Source organism: Esox lucius, chromosome 21 (assembly GCF_011004845.1).
Source record: "Esox lucius isolate fEsoLuc1 chromosome 21, fEsoLuc1.pri, whole genome shotgun sequence".
NCBI lineage: Eukaryota > Metazoa > Chordata > Actinopteri > Esociformes > Esocidae > Esox > Esox lucius.
Genome location: NC_047589.1, coordinates 10,714,904 through 10,736,430, shown reverse-complemented (window position 1 = coordinate 10,736,430; position 21,527 = coordinate 10,714,904). Strand labels below are relative to the sequence as shown.

The 21,527-nt window shown below is 41.6% G+C and overlaps 1 protein-coding gene across 2 annotated transcripts in view; it reads left to right on the top strand.

Moving 5' to 3' along the window:
* fars2 (phenylalanyl-tRNA synthetase 2, mitochondrial) overlaps positions 1–21,527 on the top strand; it is a 143,402-nt gene that overhangs the window by 5,368 nt on the left and 116,507 nt on the right. For both annotated transcript variants that reach the window (XM_010900930.4, XM_010900931.4), the window contains exon 2: positions 8,272–8,405. The gene's annotated coding sequence lies outside the window, so the exon portion shown is untranslated. The remainder of the gene's footprint in view (positions 1–8,271; positions 8,406–21,527) is intronic.

Sequence of the window (21,527 nt, the reverse complement as noted above, 5' to 3'; positions counted from 1 at the left end):
AATCTGGATATTCTTAGTGTTTTCCTTGTTATATGTCTTTGCTGTGTGTGTGTATATATATATATATATATATAATGATTATTTATTTTTTTAAATCGTAAACAGATATGTCATTAGGCATTATGTTAGGCCTCTCCACTTTAATTATTATTTCTGGAGGTTTTACTTTTTTTGTTCTCAAGTGTAGTGTATCTGTCCCTATGTCTGTAAACTTCTGATGACACCATGTCAGAACCTTTTCAGGCCAAATTTGATATGTATTTTCATCTGGACGTTGAAAATCACCAACTACAATTTCCTGTACGTGGATCTATTCTGTTTGCATCTCTTTGGTTTTTAGTGATTTCGCTCAATTGTCTGCTGAAATTATATAGTTCCAGTTCTTGGTTTTTCTATTTGTTGGACTTTTTCCAATTAACCTGTTGATGCCGGTTTCTTCCGGACCAGACATTAGTTGGGCAGCAAAGTCACATTGTTTTTAGGTTTAGTAGTTCTAATCCCCCTGCACGTTTACATAGTTTGATTGATTTTAGTTTTACATACACTTTTCTTTCCTCCAGATAATTCTATGAGCAGTTTGTCTTACTGTTGGAATGTATTTAAAATAACTGGTACTGGTATTTTCCTACAACAATAACATAAATCTGGAGGACATTAATTTCAAATGTTTAAACACTTCCTGTTATTGTTAACAGGAGTATTTCCCTTCTCTTTGTACACCCTGTTTAAGTTGGTTTAAAACAAATTGAGAAGTAATGTTGAAATACTATTTAACAACACATTAGAAAAGTAATTCCAAAGTTGTTCATTTTTTGACTTATCAAGGGTCTATATCCACACAAGGAACTGTGTTGTTTATTTCCTTCATACTGGCACAAACTGGGGTATTTTGAGTAGTGTAGAATTAGCATTACCAGTTGATGTTTTGAGAGTATGTGCCTTTTAACTAAAGAGGAATAACGGCAAATAATCAATGTGTTATATATCCTATTAGGTGTTCGCATAACATTATTTGTCAGAAGTCTGCTGGACACATCCCATTTGGTCCGAGTTTATAATATTCGGGATCAAATAATTGTTTCTATTAACATGAATTAGTGTAACTGATTTTTTATCATTATAGAATAGCAATGTTGGTTATTACATTCCACTTTCTGGTGGATCTTTACTTTCTGAATAACAGTACTCATTGCTCATCAGAGTTCCAAGTTAATTCTATGTTTCTCTGTTGTCAAAACCTCCATTTACATAATAAGACACTGTCTTATTTATATTCCCTATATATCATTTGCATAATAAGACACTATTTCTTATTTATATTCCCTATATACTCTCACCTAAAGGATTATTAGGAACACAATACTAATACTGTGTTTGACCCCCTTTCGCCTTCAGAACTGCCTTTATTCTACGTGGCATTGATTCAACAAGGTGCTGAAAGCATTCTTTAGAAATGTTGGCCCATATTGATAGTATAGCATCTTGCAGTTGATGGAGATTTGTGGGATGCACATCCAGGGCACAAAGCTCCCGTTCCAACACACCCCAAAGGTGCTCTATTGGGTTGAGATCTGGTGACTGTGGGGGCCATTTCAGTACAGTGAACTCATTGTCATGTTCAAGAAACCAATTTGAAAAGATTCGAGCTTTGTGACATGGTGCATTATCCTGCTGGAAGTACCCATCAGAGGATGGGTACATGGTGGTCATAAAGGGATGGACATGATCAGAAACAATGCTCAGGTAGGCCGTGGCATTTAAACTATGCCGAAGTGGCACTAAGGGGCCTAAAGTGTGCTAAGAAAACATCCCCCACACCATTACACCACCATCACCAGCCTGCACAATGGTAACAAGGCATGATGGATCCATGTTCTCATTCTGTTTCCGCCAAATTCTACCATCTGAATGTCTCAACAGAAATCGAGACTCATCTGACCAGGCAACATTCTTCCAGTCTTCAACTGTCCAATTTTGGTGAGCTCGTGCAAATTGTAGCCTCTTTTTCCTATTTGTAGTGGAGATGAGTGGTACCCGGTGGGGTCTTCTGCTGTTTTAGCCCATCCGCCTCAAGGTTGTGCGTGTTGTGGCTTCACAAATGCTTTGTTGCATACCTCGGTTGTAACGAGTGGTTATTTCAGTCAAAGTTGCTCTTCTATCAGCTTGAATCAGTCGGCCCATTCTCCTCTGACCTCTAGCATCAACAAGGCATTTTCGCCCACAGGACTGCCACATACTGGATGTTTTTCCCTTTTCACACCATTCTTTGTAAACCCTAGAAATGGTTGTGCGTGAAAATCCCAGAAACTGAGCAGATTGTGAAATACTCAGACCGGCCCGTCTAGCACCAACAACCATGCCACGCTCAAAATTGCTTAAATCACAATTCTTTCCCATTCTGACATTCAGTTTGGAGTTCAGGAGATTGTCTTGACCAGGAACACACCCCTAAATGCATTGAAGCAACTACCATGTGATTGGTTGATTAGATAATTGTATTAATGAGAAATTGAACAGGTGTTCCTAATAATCCTTTAGGTGAGTGTATTTCGTATGTCTATAGATTGCTTGCTACCTTTTTCTCCTTAACATAATATTATCATAGCACTGCCAGAGCCCTACACAATGACCTCCAGCGGGCTACGGGTGTGCATGTTTCTGACCACACTGTCAGAAACAGACTCTATGAGGGTGGCATGAGGGCCCGATGCGACCTGTGCTCACAGCCCAGCACCGTGCAGCTCGATTGGCATTCGCAAGAGTTGGCAGGTCAGCCAATGGCATTGGCAGGTCAGCCAATGGCACCTCGTTCTCTTCATAGATGAGAGCAGGTTCACACTAAGCACATGTGAAAGAGTCTGGTTATGCTGTGGTCAACGTTATGCTGCCTGCAACATCATCCAGCATGACCGGTTTGGCGGTGGGTCAGTAATGGTCTGAGGAGGCATATCCTTGGAGGGTCGCACAGACCTCCACGTGCTAGGCAACGGTGCCCTGACTGCTATTAGATACCAGGATGAAATCCTCAGACCCATCGTCAGACCTTACACTGGTGCAGTGGGCCCTGGGTTCCTCCTGGTGCAGGATAATGCCCGGCCTCATGTGGTCAGAGTGTGTATGCAGTTCCTGGATGATCAAGGCATTGATGCCATTGACTGGCCCTCAGGTTTCCCAGACCTGAATCCAATTGAGAACCTCTGGGACATCATGTATCGGTGCATTCAGCGCCACCAAGTAGCGCCACAGACTGTCCAGGAGCTCACTGATCCCCTGATCCAGGTCTTGGAGGAGCTACCCTAGGATGCCATCCACCGTCTCATCAGGAGCATGCCCAAACGTTGTTGGGAGTGCATACAAGCATGTGGGGGCCATACACACTACTGAGTTACATTATTAGTTGCTGTGATGAAAGTCACGCAAGTTGGAACAGGTTGTGATTTCAATTGTTTACTTTGATTTTCGTTGTGATTTTGAATCCAGCCTTCAAACTGTTGGTGATTTTGGTTTCCATTGACCGTTGTAACATAATATTGTTCTCAACAAATTACATAATGTACAGTCAAGATTTTGATACTTTTTTAGATTTTGAGACTTTATTTCGTTCATCAAGATCTGATGTGTGATTTAAGTGTATAAAGCAAGTATTTCATGGGCTTTTGGGCCCATGTTTAGTAAATATCAAAGCCATTTGAAATAGACACATTTTTCCTTTATTTCAGTATTAGTTGATTTCCATAATTGTTTGTGTTTATGTACAGCTCTGGAAACAATTAAGAGAGCACTGCAAAATGATCGGTTTCTCTGGTTTTACTATTCATAGGTATGTGTTTTGAGCTTGTGACCATCCATCTTCCTCTTGATCAAATTCCAGAGGTTTTCAATGGGGTTCCGGTCTGGAGATTGGGCTGGCCATGACAGGGTCTTGATTTGGTGGTCCTCCATCCACACCTTGATTGACCTGGCTGTGTGGCATGGAGCATTGTCCTGCTGGAAAAAACTGTTCTCAGAGTTGGGGAACATTGTCAGAGCAGAAGGAACTGGTGTTTTTCCTGGATGACCTTAATTAATGTGTCCTTCACAAAGACAAATCTGCCCGATTCCAGCCTTGCTGAAGTATACCCAGATCATCACCGATCCTCCACCAACACTGTGGCTTGTAGGCCTCTCCAGGTCTCCGTCTAACCATTAGATGACCAGGTGTTGGGCAAAGCTGAAAATGTGACTTGTCAGAGATGACCGTACTCCATTCTTCTACGGGCCAATCCTTATTGTCTTTTGCAAACTTCAGCCTGGATCTTCTTTGTTTCTCATTGATGAAGGGCTTTTTTCTAGCTTTGCACAACTTCAGCCCTCCCCCTAGAAGCCTGTTTCGAACTGGCAGGTTTCGCCCACTGCCAGTCTCTAGCTTTTCCTCGTTAAATTAGATTTGGTTCAGGTAATCCCCGTATCAGTACCTCAGTAAGTAAAATGAGTTGGGCCTGTGTTGGAATTTAACAGACACTGGAATGGCTGCCAGACATGTAGAGATGCTGATTTAAGAAAATAAAAAATATTTTTCCAGAGGTGTGAGGTGTTGCTAAATGATAGGCCAGCCATTTAAAAATGTTACTAGATAGAACTTCATAACTGTTGTCCTTGTCTTTATTTCTTGTAGTACTCCAAATGTAATGGTCCCCTTCTCAGATATTCTCATTATGCTGTATTTCATCTGTTGCTTTTGTTTGTTTTCAGCTTTATATGAAAAAAACTAAACAAATGCATGCTGCACTATAAAGCATTACCAAGCCCAAGCCAAAGGCTATCCAAAATCATGAATAAAATCCCCTCCAGTAGTGCTAACATTTCCATGGGTAGCATTTGTTGGTTTTCCATTAAAAAGTACTGAAAGTGCCACTTACAGCACAAAACCAAGTTATCTTTAAGTATCATGTCTAATGCTTTTAGAAAATGTTCTCCAAATAATACTTGATTTCATAAAAATAATTGACCATACCATACCATACCATCTTCTTCCGCTTATCCGGGGCCGGGTCGCGGGGGCAGCAGTCTAAGCAGGGATGCCCAGACTTCCCTCTCCCCAGACACTTCCTCCAGCTCTTCCGGGGGGACACCGAGGCGTTCCCAGGCCAGCCGGGAGACATAGTCCCTCCAGTGTCCTAGGTCTTCCCCGGGGTCTCCTCCCGGTGGGACAGGACCGGAACACCTTCCCAGGAAGGCGTTCCGGAGGCATCCGAAAAAGATGCCCAAGCCACCTCAGCTGACCCCTCTCGATGTGGAGGAGCAGCGGCTCTACTCTGAGCTCCTCCCGGGTGACCGAGCTTCTCACCCTATCTCTAAGGGATCGCCCGGCCACCCTGCGGAGAAAGCTCATTTCGGCCGCCTGTATCCGGGATCTTGTCCTTTCGGTCATGACCCAAAGCTCATGACCATAGGTGAGAGTAGGAACGTAGATTGACTGGTAAATCAAGAGCTTCGCCTTGCGGCTCAGCTCTTTCTTCACCACGACAGACCGATACATCGACTGCATTACTGCAGAAGCTGCACCGATCCATCTGTCAATCTCCCGTTCCATCCTTCCCTCACTCGTGAACAAGACCCCTAGATACTTAAACTCCTCCACTTGAGGCAGGCACTCTCCACCAACCTGAAGTGGGCAAGCCACCCTTTTCCGACTGAGGACCATGGCCTCGGATTTGGAGGTACTGATTTTCATCCCCACCGCTTCACACTCGGCTGCAAACCGTCCCAGTGCATGCTGAAGGTCCTGGTTAGAAGGGGCCAACACGACAACATCATCTGCAAAAAGCAGAGACAAAATTGTGTGGTCCCCAAACCTGACACCCTCCGGCCCCTAATTGACAATATGTGCAATACCGTAGTCAAATCAGGCAAATTTATATTTATCTTTTACAAGTAGCAGACTATAGATATTCAACGTTTAGACAAGCAGATACTGTATAATTTACATATACAAATGTATGTGGTATGGCCAATATACTGCAAGGACCAGTTTTTAAATGTTTCACATCTTGGAGGGCCTGCACACAGCGCCGAGATACCTTATTGCTTTTATTTAATTGTGTTTTCAAAGCATTTTTGCAGTGAAAAGTAATGTGAGGTCATACCCATGGTAAACAGTCTCATATACATACACAGCTTTAGCCAATCAGCATTTGGGATTTGAACCACCCAGGTTATAATATACAAAAACATTAGATTATACCATAAGAGTTAATGTACTTTGTGTTTCTGGTGGTAGTTGATACTGAAGGAACAGAAATAATGGTAATGATGTTACTTGTAATAACTATTGGCACCCACTGCTTTTATTAGCTGTTATTTGTTATAATATCAGGAATTATGAATAATAATTCTAAAGTAATAATCATCATAATATTCCATATGGTAATTCCAATTTAAACCGTTGCTGTAATACCTGTTATCATACCATTTATAATACCTAGTATTTTTTGATGTTGGAGATTTTAAAATTTAAAGTTTACTGCATTTCAAAATTGGATATTAGTTTCACAGTTGTCTGTAAGTAACAACTCAAAGGGCACATTCAGTACCCTTGTTTGGCCTTCAACAAGACTTATTCAGATGTTTACAAATAAGGTTAGGGGTTAGGGTTATGTTGTCTATGTTGTCGTTCATCCTGTATACTGAAACAATGGATTGTGGCAGAAGCTAAGCAACAAATCAACAGATTTAGCATTTTTCTCATACAGAAAACCCAGTCATGACTGGCCCTTCAGTGCCTGCTAGATAGCTATTCTATTTCACAGAATTATGTCCCAGAGATCAACGCTGTGCTCATGATTTGAATTTAGCAATGATTTGTTGTACCGGCCAAGGTCCACGGGGTGGCCTGTTAAAGGCATGTGCTCTTTAGCTTGCCCGGGAGAAGGTCACCAACACGTCCTCTATGCTGATACCCTGTCTTTGAGCGAAAAGGTCAACAGGAGGAGGCAGTTGATCATGGCGTGTGGCGTTGTGAAATGGGTCAGTGTAGTCTCTTTAGTCATCATTCACACTCACAAAGACAATTACTATGGAGAAATGGGAGCTGTCAGGCAGTGAAAAGGGGGTGGGTAAACAATTACTGATAATGCTGCCCAACATCCAAATCAATGAGGAAGGATTTTACACCTACTCAATTTTTTTGTTCTTATGTGGTCATCACAAATTGTTAAGCAATATAGTGAATAGTAATTTCATTATATCCCTGTTTCATTTCAGAAACTAATGTTTTCAGAAGTACAATTTCCATATATTCTGTATTTTTTATGACTGTACATAATTGTAAAGGACAATCCTGAATCCATTACTGCTGTATGACTTTGATCCATTGACTTTCAACATGAAGTAGAACAAATGTTATGAGAAAAACAACAATGCTCTGATTGTTTATGTTACTCAAGAGGGTGTCAGAGAACTTTGGAGAGTGTCAGAGAACTTTGTCCTTACTTTAGATTAGACATATCACCTCTCCTCCCTTTTCAGGCCTGTCAATGAGAGCCCTCAGTGCAGCTGGATGCCCGCTGTGACCACACGCGCCACACACCCACTCACTTGCTCTCCAGCACCCGACCTCTTCGCCAGCTGAACAGCTGACTTATCTCTGGGTTTTGTGTGGCAGGGGCGATTATCACTCAACCCACCCTTCACTGAGACTGACCGAGTCAAAGATCCGTAACCAGAGGTCTGCAGGCACGTGGGCCCTTTAGAATACAAGTCAGCCGGGAGTCTCCTGCTGTTGATTTCCTATGGGGCCCTCGTTACCTGGTGACATGGTGTGTCTAGCGTTTAGTGAGGGATTTGAGGCATGAAGACGTGACACCCTCTGGCCAGCTGGCTTTCGTGGGTGGGTGGGTGTGTTGGTTGGTGGGTGGGTGATTGGGTTGTGTATTTAAGAGGTGAGTGTACCGCTCTTCGAAACAGCAATGGCAAATGGTCGTCCAACTCCCTTGCACAGTGAATTATGAGGGAAATGGAGAAGTTGTTAGGAAATTGGTATCCTAATTCCTATATATACGATAGGTATATTTGAATTATGTTTGTGGTCTTGAAGGGTTGGTAAGCTGCTCTATTCACCTAAACAGTAAACTGATGCTGGGCCGAACTCCCTTCCCCTTTATGGTACATGATGTACCAGTTGCTAAGCTTCTGGTTGATTCCCTTGATATTGCACAGTACTGAGACGGTCGCGCTCCACTCTTCCTGACAAAACAAGGCCCTTCTTTGAATCGATTTTTGTCTCTTGTGCAGGAAGCTGGAATAATCCAGGCCAGTGAGTGCAGGCTGTGACCGGAACTAGAACATAACTCCTACAATCTCCTCCTCGCTCCTCTCATTCAACAGAACGAGGGCCCAAAGTCTTCCGCACCATTCACCCTGGAGAGGTAGGTACCTGACATGCTGTTTTGTCTGTTTTGAACATTGCATCGATCCCCTTGTTTTGTTTTTACTCTGTGCGCTGTCATAGCGCTTCAGTTGGAGTGACCTGTCAGTTATGCATCTGTGTAGCACTTTTCATGAGTGATTCAATCCAAAAGCTGGACTAAAAAGCATATCAGTGTACCAGAGTGGGCTCTCTGCTAGTTTGAAGATATGAAGATCCATTTTAGAAATGAAGATCCATTTTATGCAGAAAAATGGGCGTCGTAGACAATGTCAAAACATTTTGTTTTTACTTGTAACATTGCACATCCTACAAATGTCCAGAAGGGGGAAACCAATTAAACTTTTTTTGAAGGAGAATAAAATATCTAATTTGTTTGAATTAAATTAGCCTAAGCAGAAATGTATAGTGTTCATGCAGGGATCGCACTGGGATCTCTCTCTCTGGGTGGAAGCATATACAGAAACTCTCAAGAATGTTCAAACCCTTGGATATTTCTACATTTTGTGTTACAACATGAAATCCCAGGCCTATAATCATAATAAAGAGTTTTAAGTTGACCTATATTTTTTAAGTCACTCCAATTGGTCTTTTGCTGTATATTTGGGGTCGTTGTCCAGTTGCAATCATGTAGATTTCAGCAAGTTGTTTTCCAGGATTTATCCATTCTTCGCTGCATCCATTTTGCCCTCTGTTTTTATATACGTTTTCCATGTCTTGATGTAAAGAAGCATCCCCAAAGCATGATGCTTCTACCACCGTGCTTCAGCGTAGATTAGGAATGGTGTTCTTTAGTCGATTTCCAGCGCTATGCTTGTGCCAAACAGATTGCTTAGCGTTAAGGTAAAAATCTCCATTTTGATTTCATCAACTGATTTTGGTCTCAGACTCTAGCTGTGATTTGAAGGGTTGTTTTAAAAAATGGCTTTCTTTTTGCCAATCTCTCAGAAAAACTTTTGTGAAGCTCCCGGGCTATTGTTACAAACTCCCATTAGCCTCTTGGTGGCCTCCCTGACTAGTGCTCTTCTTGCCCGGATACTTGGGCTTTCAGGACGGCCTGTTCTAGGCCGATTCACAGTTTAGTGAAATATTCTCTCAATTTCTTAATAATTTACTTTACGATGCTCTGGTGGATATTCATTGCCTTGAAGATGTTCTTATATCCTGCTACTGATTGATGCTTTTGAAGAACCTTATTCCGGATTGTTCCTTTGTCTTTATGATGTCGTTTTGCACTAACCAACTGTGCAACCACCCAGAGACCGGTGTATTTAACCAGAAATCATGTGAAACACAAATTGCACACAGGTAGACTCGATTCAACTAATTATATGACTTCTAAAGGCAATTGGTTACACCACAGGTCATTTAGGTGTTTCATAGTAAAAGGGGTGACTACTTTTATATTTTATTTTGAGATAATGAACTTTTTCTGTTGATCAGGGGCAAATATTCCTGATTAAATCCATGTTGTGTCACAATAAAATGTGGAAAAGTTCCAAGGGGTGAATATTTTTGCGAGTCACTGTAGTGCCATAATCGAGAGTGTTAAATAATCAGTTGGCCTCAATCCCCAGGGATACCATTTTGAATACATTTTCACATTCACTTTGTTGGGTGTACTTACAAAGTGAATAATAACTATTAGCGCTGCAGATATCCCACTGTGAAATGATTATGCTCATACACGACAGGCTATAATGTTTTACAATATATAGGGAAAAAATGATTTCATGTCAATATATAAACATTCACAAATAAAATTATGTACTTTTTTTAATTTAAAATTTCAATGCTACATGAACATACATTTGTACAAGTGGTAAAGCCTAAAATGGTAGTTGTTTTGAACCAACTGCATATCAATGTTTATCTTAAAGGAAGCCTGGGTAATGACAAAATGTAATGAATATGCCATATTATATTATTTCTCAATAAGGCTTGTAAATACATATGCCAAATATGTGATGTGAACAGTCTCTCTTCCGATGTACTGTTCTATAGTTTAAATTTCATATAAAACCCTCAATCATTCTGTTTTTTTTTGTCCAGTTTTCACTATACTGTGATACTAGTTAATTACTGGACCATTCAGTTTTCTTACAGTAACACAGAAATAATAGAAGGAAGACGCACACCGTTTGGTATCAACAGAAACTGAATTTCTTTCTTTCAATATTTAGTAGGAGCAGGATGTCATTCATAATTTCTCGACTGAGCGGTAATAATAAATGACAACATATAATGCAATGTGCATAGAAGTTCAAACAAACACCCTAAAACACAATTGAGTGAACTCTCCCTTTCAAGGCCGTTCACCTGCTTACAATGGAAGGTCCTGGAGTGTATTTGAGGTCTGGGAGAGATCTGATTAGTACTCAAAAATAAAGTCTGTCTTCAAACCCAACCCCCCCCCCCCCCCCCCCACTGACCAATGTGTTTTATCGGTCAGATGAGCTCAATGCAGGCTTAGAGTGACGGAAGAGAAATTGCCTGGGAAATGTTTATTATCACACATTTATTTCGCAAGTCATCATCAAGCTGCATCTAGGCGGTGTCTCTCTGTCTTTAAATCTCACATGATTATCACTGGAAAAAGTGATAATCCCCTGCGAATGGTTCCCCTCGTAGACCAGCAGTATGAAATCAAAGCCACTATTCAGATCATCCCAGTCCCATGATGAGAGGGGAGAAAGTAGGAAAATGGAGGAAAAAAATGCCATAGTGCAAAACAAACAAGATTGGCTTCCTTATGAAGAAATGCTATCTACCCAAATAAGGATTGATCCAACCAGACTGCGATGCCATCTGGCAAGGGAGGTCAACTTGAAAGGAAGCAAACAAACTCAAGCAACAGCTTAAACGTGTGTTACGCATTCCCAGGGAAAGCGAAAAACAAATCAGCGCATATCCCCAGGCAGAAACCATTATGAGTCAAACCATCAACCGTACACCCGTACTTCCCCTCCCCCATTAGCAATAAAAAATGTACCATTAGCACTTTGGAGCTTAGCAATTAGCTGTGACTGTGGACATTTTTGGGTATACATTATGACCAAAAGCCTCCTCCTCAAGCCGTGTCCAATGTGAAGTGAATAAAGCAGAAGGTCAGAGGCCATGCAACACCTCTTTCATCAAGGGGACTGTAGACCATGACTTCTAACGTAATTATTGCGCTGTGTAGTGTGTCCATTATAGTGTTGCAGGGCTGCAGGCAGTTTTTCAGGGCTATTACCGTGAATGTAATTGTATTTTGAAGAACCTCCCTTGTTTCTTTTTTTGGCAAGACATGAGTAAATGCATTAGCTGGCAATCCCTTGGTAATGACCTTGTGTGTATGTGTGTGTGGGTGGGGGTTGTAGTATTTATTTGGCTGTCACCAAGACAAATTAGCCGGTGTGATAATTGTTGGAAATTGCCAGAGATGCACCACGGCATCAAGCAGAATCTCAAATTGCCCAGTCCAGCTCAAGATAGGACCCAAATGGGGCCATGGTTTTCTGGGAGTTACGGTAAAATAAATGTAAGCTAATATAGCCATTGTCAATAAAGCAGGCTTAAATGAATTGCAGAACTTTACTCGTTTTGCTTATCCTGATCATTCCAACTCTTGAGATGTGGTCTTACAGCTTTCCAGATTCATGTCAAACCTAAGCCACGGACTGTTCTTTTACCAGAACTATGCAAAATGTCTAAAGTTTTGCTCTTGGTGGGACCAGTGGGTTTTGAAATATTATTCTGCTGGCTGGTGATAGACAACATCTGCAGTACATTCATTTGTAATTAGCGACCCACCAATGGGACGTTGTCTGTTTTATAAAGGTTTGGAACCCTTCCTGCACTGAGTGCTTAAGGTGGTCCAGTTCGGTTGCTGTTCAATCCCACCGTTTCGATTGCATCAAAACTTTCCTTTCTCATTAAAATTCTTCCAGAAATGGGAAACATTCTTCAGAAGCATGCTTGTTGCCCTTTATGGTCGCAATAGGTCATGTTATATCTACACAGTTATTTATACTGTGGGACCGAAGCATACATGCCTGTGTGTACTGTTAAACAGGCACCCACACAGACATTGCATACATTATATGAGACACAGGCTGCGCACACACACCCACACACACCCACACACAGTGTGGTTATACAGCAGCTTGGACGAGGTGCGCTCCATTCATTATTAATTTGAAAGCTCGTCTAGGCCTGCATCCCGACTTCGATACATAATTCAGCAATCAATTTCTTTGCCCTCATTGTTGCTGCTCAATCTATCCTAAAACTATAAACACGTCATTTTATTATTACCTTTTATATTAGAAAATGTCTTGGTAAGCGATAAGTGAGGAAATGGCTTTTGTCATTTGCCAAGTCATCCATTCTAGCTCATCGCACTCTCTGACCTGTTCGTAATTTGGCGAATTGTAAAGGACAGTGGAGTTTGTGTAGATATTATCCCCTGTAGCACTTCTCTTAATTCTACTCTTGACTGATTCACATTGAGTCTGAAACTGACTGATAGAGACTGATCATTTGACATAGCTGAACTTTGAGTCACATCATCGAGTGTGATGGAGTTTGAGTAAATGTTTGACAGTTGGCTTCCAGATCAGGTTATCTAAATTTGTCCTTAAAATTTGATTAGAGAGATGATGGGCACTTTAATTTAATCTTAAGCAATTACTGCTTTGCAGTTAAATTGCCAGAATGATAAAAAACAGAATAAGTACAAAATATTCAGTTCTTCAGTTAAACACTAAGGCAATCAAAGGCTGTGGTATATTGCCATTATACCATGTCTAAAAACAGTTTTTATGCATAACACATCACAGAATGCCGCAGACCTTAGCCATGGCATATTAGCAATATTCCACAAACCCTTATTGCTTTTATAAATCAGTTGCCAATGCAATTCTAGCAGTAAAAAGGGATGTTCATGTTCATTTTAATGGAAATTTACACTGTTCACGTACAAGATCAGTCTTGCCAATGGATGAACTAGCATTTCTGGAAAGACTATATTTTTAGAGCGAGGGTTTCTTTTCAGAGGGAAATCCACAGGACATGGTAGAAATAGAGTAAAAAGAAAGCACAGGCTTTGCTCCGGCTTAGAAAAAAATGAAATCATTCTAAGGCTATGTAAGAATGCATCTGTCTGCTGCGCACTCTCTTTATTGTGTCCTGTGGGGCTTCTGCACAGAAAGTTCTCAAGGGCGAGGCGGTTAAAAGTTGATATGTGGGCCGAGCGGCGGCCGGGTCGGGCCTGGAGGAACCATTCGCCACTTCCCCGCATTAGAAAGCCGGCTGTTATGCAATCACAGTTCTCCCCGGTCGTGTTGGACCAAACGAGTAAACAAATAACATAAAGCCGAAGCATGATCATTGATAGATGGTTTCTCGTGAACAGACTTACTCAGAGCCGGCGCAAGCCTGTACACGAACGCCATCTGCATGACAATGGCTGAAGACAATGCGCTGTGATGAATGGGCTGGTGAGCGAAACTCTGCTGTGTGCTTTGGGCCTGCGGAAGAAAGCCATGACGGGCCCCCCGGGGCAGGCTACGGATCCTGTGATGGATGTGCTCAGGGGCTGCCAATACTCAAAGCACGAGGGGGTGGTGTTCCTTGGAGGGATCAAATGCCAATCAGGCACCTTGGCACCGGTCCAGCTCAATATCCCATCTCCCTGCAGGACACGACTGACAATGCCCAAGTCCTGGACTACGTAACGCCAGCCTGCTCAACCAGCCGCCACCCTGTGTTACATTCTTTTTTCAGGCCCCTGTCCAATTTCTGGACAGGAAGCGGTGTGTTCTCACACTGGTGATGGATAACAGAGATGGGCGGTGCATGACAACATTTTAGTGATGGCATTCAGATGCTACGGCGTTGGTGAACCTCATGTGCATACATTGTCCATTCCAACCCTACGCCTTCTGGAGCCCCTGCCAGGTCTCTGCTAGTATACAGTGGATATAAAATGTCTACACACCCCGGTTAAAATGCCAGGTTCTTGTGATGTAAAAGAATGAGACAAAGAAATAATGTTAGAACCTTTTCCACCTTTAATGTGACCTATAACGTGAACAATTCCATTGAAAAACAAACTGAAATCTTAAAAAAATCTTAACCTGGTTGCATAAGTGTGCATACCCTTAAACTAATACTTTGTTGAAGCACCTTTTGATTTTATTACAGCACTCAGTCTTTTTGGGTAGGAGTCAATTAGCATGACACATCTTGACGTGGCAATATTTGCCCACTCTTCTCTTTGCAAAAGTGCTCCAAATCTGTCAGATTGCGAGGACATCTCCTGTGCACAGCCCTCTTCATATCACCCCACAGATGTTCAATTGGATTCAGGTCTGGGCTCTGGCTGGGCCATTCCAAAACATTAATCTTCTTCTGGTGAAGCCATGCTTTTGTGGATTTGGATGTGTGCTTTGGGCCGTTGTCATGCTGAAAGGTGAACTTCATCTTCAGCTTTCTAACGGACGCCAGAAGGTTTTGTGCCAAAATTGCCTGGTATTTGGAGCTCCTCCCTGACTAAGGCCCCTGGTTCCAGCTGAAGAAAAACAGTCCCAAAGCATGATGCTGCCACCACCATGCTTCACTGTGGGTATGGTGTTCTTTGGGTGATGTGCAGTGTTGGTTTTGTGCCAAACATACCTTTTGGAATTATGGCCCAAAAGATAAACCTTGGTTTCATCAAACCATAACACATTTTCCCACATGCTTTTGGGAGACTTGATGTTTGTTCTTGCAAACTTCAGGCGGGCTTGGTTGTTATTCTTTGTAAGAAAAGGCTTCCGTCTTGCCACCCTACCCCATAGCCTGTTCATATGAAGAATACTGGAGATTGTTGTCACATGTAGCACACAGCCAGTACTTGCCAGAAAGTTCTGCAGTTCCTTTAATGTTGCTGTAGTCCTCTTGGAAGCCTCCCTGACCAGTTTTCTTCTCATCTTTTCATCAATTTTGGAGGGATGTCCAGTTCTTGGTAATGTCTCTGTTGTGCCATATTTTCTTCACTTGATGATGACTGTCTTCACTGTGTTCCATGGTATATCTAATGCTTTGGAAATTCTTTTGTACCCTTCTCCTGACTGATATCTTTCAACAATGAGATCCCTCTGATGCTTTGGAAGCTCTCTGTGGACCATGGCTTTTGCTCTGAGATGCAACTGAGAAAATGTCAGGAAAATCCTACTAGAACAGCTGAACTTTATTTGTGATTAATCAGAGTCACTTTAAATGATGGCAGGTGTGTAATGACTTCTATTTAACATGAGTTTGAATGTGATTGGTTAATTCAGAACACAGCCATATCCCCAGTTATAAGAGGGTGTGCACACTTATGCAACCAGGTTTTTGTAAGGTTTTTATTTTTCATTTTTCACACTTGAATATTTCAGTTTGTTTTTAAATTGAATTGTTCCCATTATAGGTCACATTACAAGTGGAAAAAGTCCTGACATGATTTATCTTTGTCTCATTCTTTTACATCACAAAAACCTGGCATGTGTATACTTTTTATATCCACTATATGTATGCCCAAATATTTCAAACCCAAGGTGGTCTGCAGGTTTCAGTGTTTCTTCTATTTTAGTCTTCTTGTCTCAGTCCACACCTCTGACCCTTTTGCGTTGATCAAAGCCGGAACCATGGGAGTGTTTGCTGAGTCAGCTTCACATGAAGGGATTTCAATTTTTTTTGTACTGCTGTAACCACACCTATTTAGACACCTGACCTACCCAAATTAAATGTTTTCTATTTCCCTGGTGTTTAGAGTTTTTTCTTTCTTCTGCCTAAATACTGCAGTGAGCACTTCATTGAGTTGAATGCACATTATCTTGGGAGTAAAATTACACTTGGATCCATGGACCAACTGTCTGACATTTTGATCATGTGTCGCATCGTCAAGTGAACTGAGAATGTTGGAATGCTCCCTGAGCCCAAGACTACAGACAAAACCTGCCGGCGGTGTCTCAAATTGCTGCTTGTGAATCAGCCTCTATAAATTCACGTTTTGTCCCTGGGGGAATCTTGAATTTGCTTCTGTCAAATCAAATCGTATTTATATCATGCGCTGTACTGCAACAGGTTAAGAGATTTTAGCTTACCAGCCCATTCCCAAAAATGCAGTAGAGGTTCACTGATAAAGTTGAACTCTGAATAGATACACACTAACACTATGTATAAATAGGGAAGACAGTGAGGTAAAGTTACAATTGGGGTTAGGGGTTCATAGTTCAGTGTAAGAGTAAAGGTTAGAGAAGATTGTTTTTTTTTCAATGCGAGTAATGTTAGGGGTTTCCACAAAAATGTGTTTGTGTGTGTGTGTGTGTATTTGATGTAGGCTGGTCCTGATTGCTACAAACACCAGGCTTTAACAGAAAAGCTCCATAACCCCCTGTAGCAAGCTTGAGCAGCCTAGGATATAGGTGCAGGCTGTTGGGGCTTACATTTGGCTGTCTCTGCCACGTGCCCAGGCTTTCAGTGCGTGGACTGCAGATTGCATGCTGGCCAAACACAAAGGCTAAATAGTTTCCACTGTTGCAGGTATCCTAGCTATCTGGAGAAGGAGGTGCAGTCTTTACCCTGGAGTATGCATACATATAGGGGCTGTTATATTTATTGACATTCAAATGTTATTTGTAGATCTAAATGAGCAATCCTTCCCTTTTTTTAGGTATTCTGCTTTTCACAGATGAATGAAGTTTGAGCGAGCCAAATCGTCCGGAGCTGCCTATTTCATGTTTTAGTATAATTCTCTCACACCTTATGTGTTAGACAGCAACTATGCATTACCTCATCTTGCAGTCTCAGGGAAAAACAATCCAGTCTATTGTCTCCCACTATAACACAATGCAGGGAAATGTAGTCTCTGTTCTTACTACAGAACACAACGTCACTTTGAGCCTCTCTAAGTGATATTATTAACACCCATTACTTATTAAAACCCATCACAGAACAGTGGCAAAATGAGCCCCAAGTGAACTTAAAAAAAATTTGTAGGAAGAAAATACTGTAGGATCATTTTGTGGCAGTTGGGTTAACATCATACATTATATTTGCGTTACTCATCTGAAGTGATTTTCTTGTATTAGTTTACATCTGTATTATCTTATTTCTTTTACAGCTGTTGATAACTGTTATGCAAGGCAGGACATTTAAAATCTTTATTGTATTTGACGGTCAATGTAGTGGTCACTGACTTTGATGGTGTGGGGTTGTAACACATTGTGAGAGACAAATTGAATAGATGGGGTTGGAATGACAATAGAAGCGTTCAGCCTCCTTAAAATATACCTTGTTTGTGCCGTCGCACACGAGTAGCGCTTTGGTCCCTGACAAATGCGCTGTGCTGATCTCCTCTGAGAGAAAAAAAAGCACCTTCCTATTCAAATGTTATCCCTGGCATTGCAGATGTATTTCAATATACCAAGTCTGAACTTGCTTCGTTCTTCCTGTAGCAAGCTTGCAGAGGGAACAATTGACATTGAGCCCGCTGTTAATTATAAAATGTTACTGAACAAGCCAAGTTGATAAAGACATGCCACGTCATGCACTAGTGTGATATTGAGGTAAACAGGAAACGCCATAGGTTGAAGAGGAAGCAGTGTACTGGTGGTGGTCGTCCGAGGTGGTGTGGGCGAGATATTGGTGAAGAGCTGCCTCAACCTGGCTGGTGGTAGCTGGCACCACCTGTCAAAGTCCTAGCTCAAGGGCTGTCGGCCATGGCTTAACGCCCAGGAGTGACCTCTCCGTGCATCCTCGCTTCGTGGATTCCTGTGTCTGTTGCCAGCTCATCCGCCCACCGACTCCATGCATGGACATGCGGCAAGGGTGCGGTGACCACAGGGCAGTTTCCTCCTGCCTTGCTAAAGCAGCTTGGGTGGCTTTTTGTCTCTTTTTAATTCCTGTCATGGCCTTGGGAGGATGGTGTGTCACCACACAGGACTTAAAATGAACGGCTTGTCCGGGACAAGTTAAAAAAGTGTTGGAGAGGGAGAATGTAGAATGCGCTAAATTTAGCACCAATCAGAGATTGCATTAGCGTAACCTCTTATTTTTTGGTCACAAGATCTATGTGCACTGTCTGCCCGTGATTTTATCAGTTTGCATTCTCATCGTATTCGGAGAGCTTGAAATGGCTAACGTTATTCCTTAATCAGAAACTCCCCTGAAGTATGAGTACGCAGGTTGCAATTAATAGCACACCCACAAAATAAGTATTTCTGTTGTTTGTTTAATAGCTGGGCATTATTTTATTCAACAGCACGCAGTAGCCGCAAGACTGCTAGGCTACCAAGAAGAGGAGAGGTGAAATATAGAAGCACTGCATGGGAGAATATTTCCTTAAATTAGCCTTTTTCCAGTGATTCTTCGTTTTTGATATTGTTTTGTTTCCGAGCTTAGAGGTACTTCAATGTTAGGTAAAACTGCCACTGCTAACAAAGACAAGTCGGATTCAAACAAGTTTCACCAGAGGCAAGCACTGTGAGTCTGTTACCATGGTCCTTGTGGCCCTTAAAGATGCAGCAGACATTTTTTGTCAGCTGATTTTGAATACTAATAGAAAAAGTTATGAAAGTGAAAAGGCATTTAGTAATATACCACAATACTACGTATTGGGAATAATTGTTATGTTTGAGAAATATTTATAGTATGTGTTAAACATATTTTGGCTGGTTAGAAATCAGATTTTTATTTTGCAATCTGCCACAGTGGCTTGTAAACCAAAATGTTAGTTTGAGGCACTATGTTCTTTTTTTGTCATATTACTTACATACACATAAAATGGTAATGGTAATCGTAATGCCCACACAAATTTAGCACCCCTTTAGGTCAAGTGGCCTTTTCCCTAAAATCACAAAATTCCCAAGATTATCATTAGTAGAAAGTTCTATGTCAATTAGTTTCATAATGGTTATCTGGGTTTTAGTAAGCGGGAAGAGGAAACCATAACCTGACGAGACAATTTGATACGGAGGGAGATGTACCGCTTGTTATTGCGGACGCATAGGTTAGTCAAAATACTGGAAACTTCTGTATTTTCTGCTATTAAACATTGCTATTAGATGTCAACCCATGTCAGGGTTTGCCACCCCTACCCTCCTGACTGTAGCAGCTGATTTATTTCCACTGTCCCCCGAATAGTAGTTATAATGGACAAAATCCAACCTCCACACACAAGCGAGGCGCCAGCAAGTCGTTCTGTGACCCAAAACACAGCTTGTATCGCTTTATTTGTTTATCGCGTTACATTTGGTGCTGTGGGGAGTTGATCTCTGTTGTTTCAGATGTAGTTTGTTTGGTCTTATGTCTGCTTCGTGGTGGGGAATACAATGCATGAGCAGCAAGAATGTAATTCTAATTCTACCACTTCAGTCCCTTATCCATCAGCATCTGTCAGCCTAACCCTCAAATGCCACTATTGATCAAGAGTTTTCTTACCTGATGAAATAATTATGGCAAGGACAATTGAAAAACCCCAACAGATCTGTGTAGGCTTATTTGCATGAATACGTATGCATAACCTCTGAGCACTAATGCAGTGCAGAGAGGCTGGCTGAGGTATGTTGTAAATGGAGTACAATACCCAGTCCTCCTGTTTCTTGTTCTCTTTTAAAAAAATAACTGCTGGTATGTCCTTTTAAAAAATACAAATTATGTCTGTAAATACCCTCTTAAACAGGATTGGAAGATGCATCCTTTTGTGCCTCCTGGCCTGTGGCGGCTCTTCCTGTTTCAGTTTCCAGCAGGCCTACTTTGCCACAGGTCTGTTCCAAGCCACTGGCCACACACCAGGTCTCAGTGAGTAGGTTCAATGGAGGCCTGTGGTGCTCTGGGATAGGAGAGGAGTGTGCGTTAGCCAAGCGGCCATGGGAAACGGTGTGTGGTGCAGATAAAACGCCAGCCTGGTCAGACAAAAATAGACCACACGGAGAAGAGCAACAACCTTTTGCTGCTGTCCTGATCACCATTCGAGAGCATTTAAACACTCTTCTACAAGTGTAAAAGTGTAACAGGATAAGTGGAAGACGACCACCATAAACAAACAGCCAACTTGAAAACTGCAACCTGATTGTGTGTCTATGAAATAGAATGATTATTAAGTATTTTCAGTATCCTGGCTAACTTGCCCTAGATATGACACCATGCTTTCCACTGGGACATTTTGAACATCCAAAACCACAAACACCAGACTCAAACCGCAAGTCCCATTTGCTAAATGTCTCCTCATTATTCTCCTTCCTGATTTGGAAGTTGTATCTTAGTGGCCGTCAAAAAGAAAGACTATCCTCCGAGCACTTTCCAGAGAGTCAAATCTATGAGCAACATTGCTTTCTTTGCAAGGGCTTGACCACACACATTGCTGAAATTACTCTGAGCACCATTAACATATTATTTTCTTAATTTTGCATTTAAGTGATTTAGCAGACACTCTTATCCAAAGGGACTTACTGAAGTGGTTAGGTTAATTGCCTTGCTCACAAGCTCAAATATACTTAAAGTTGGAAATTTACATACACTTAGGTTGAAGTCATTAAAACTCGTTTTTTTAACCACTAAAGATTTCATGTTAATAAACTATAGTTTTGGCAAGTCTGTTAGGACATCTACTTTGTACATGACACAAGGTATTTTACCAACCATTGTTTACAGACAGATTATTTAACTTATTCACTGTATCACAATTCCAGTGGGTCAGAAGCATACATTAAGTTGACTGTGCCGTTAAACAACTTGGCAAATTGCAGGAAATAATTTCACAGCTTTAGAGTTATGAGTCAATTGGAGGTGTACCTGTAGATGTATTTCAAGGCCTACCTTTAAACTCTGTGCCTCTCTGCTTGACATCATGGGAAAATCTAAAGAAATCAGCCAAGAATTCAGAAAAACACTTGTAGACCTCTTGATCCCAAGTCTGGTTCATCCATGGGAGCAATTTACAAATGCCTGAAAATACCATGTTCATCTGTAGAACAGCTAAGGGCCTTGTGAAAATGCTGGAGGAAACCGGTGCAACGGTATCTATATCCATAGTGTAACAAGGCCTATATCGACATAACCTGAAATGCTTCTCAGCAAGGAAGAAGCCACTGCTCGAAAACCGTAAAAACAA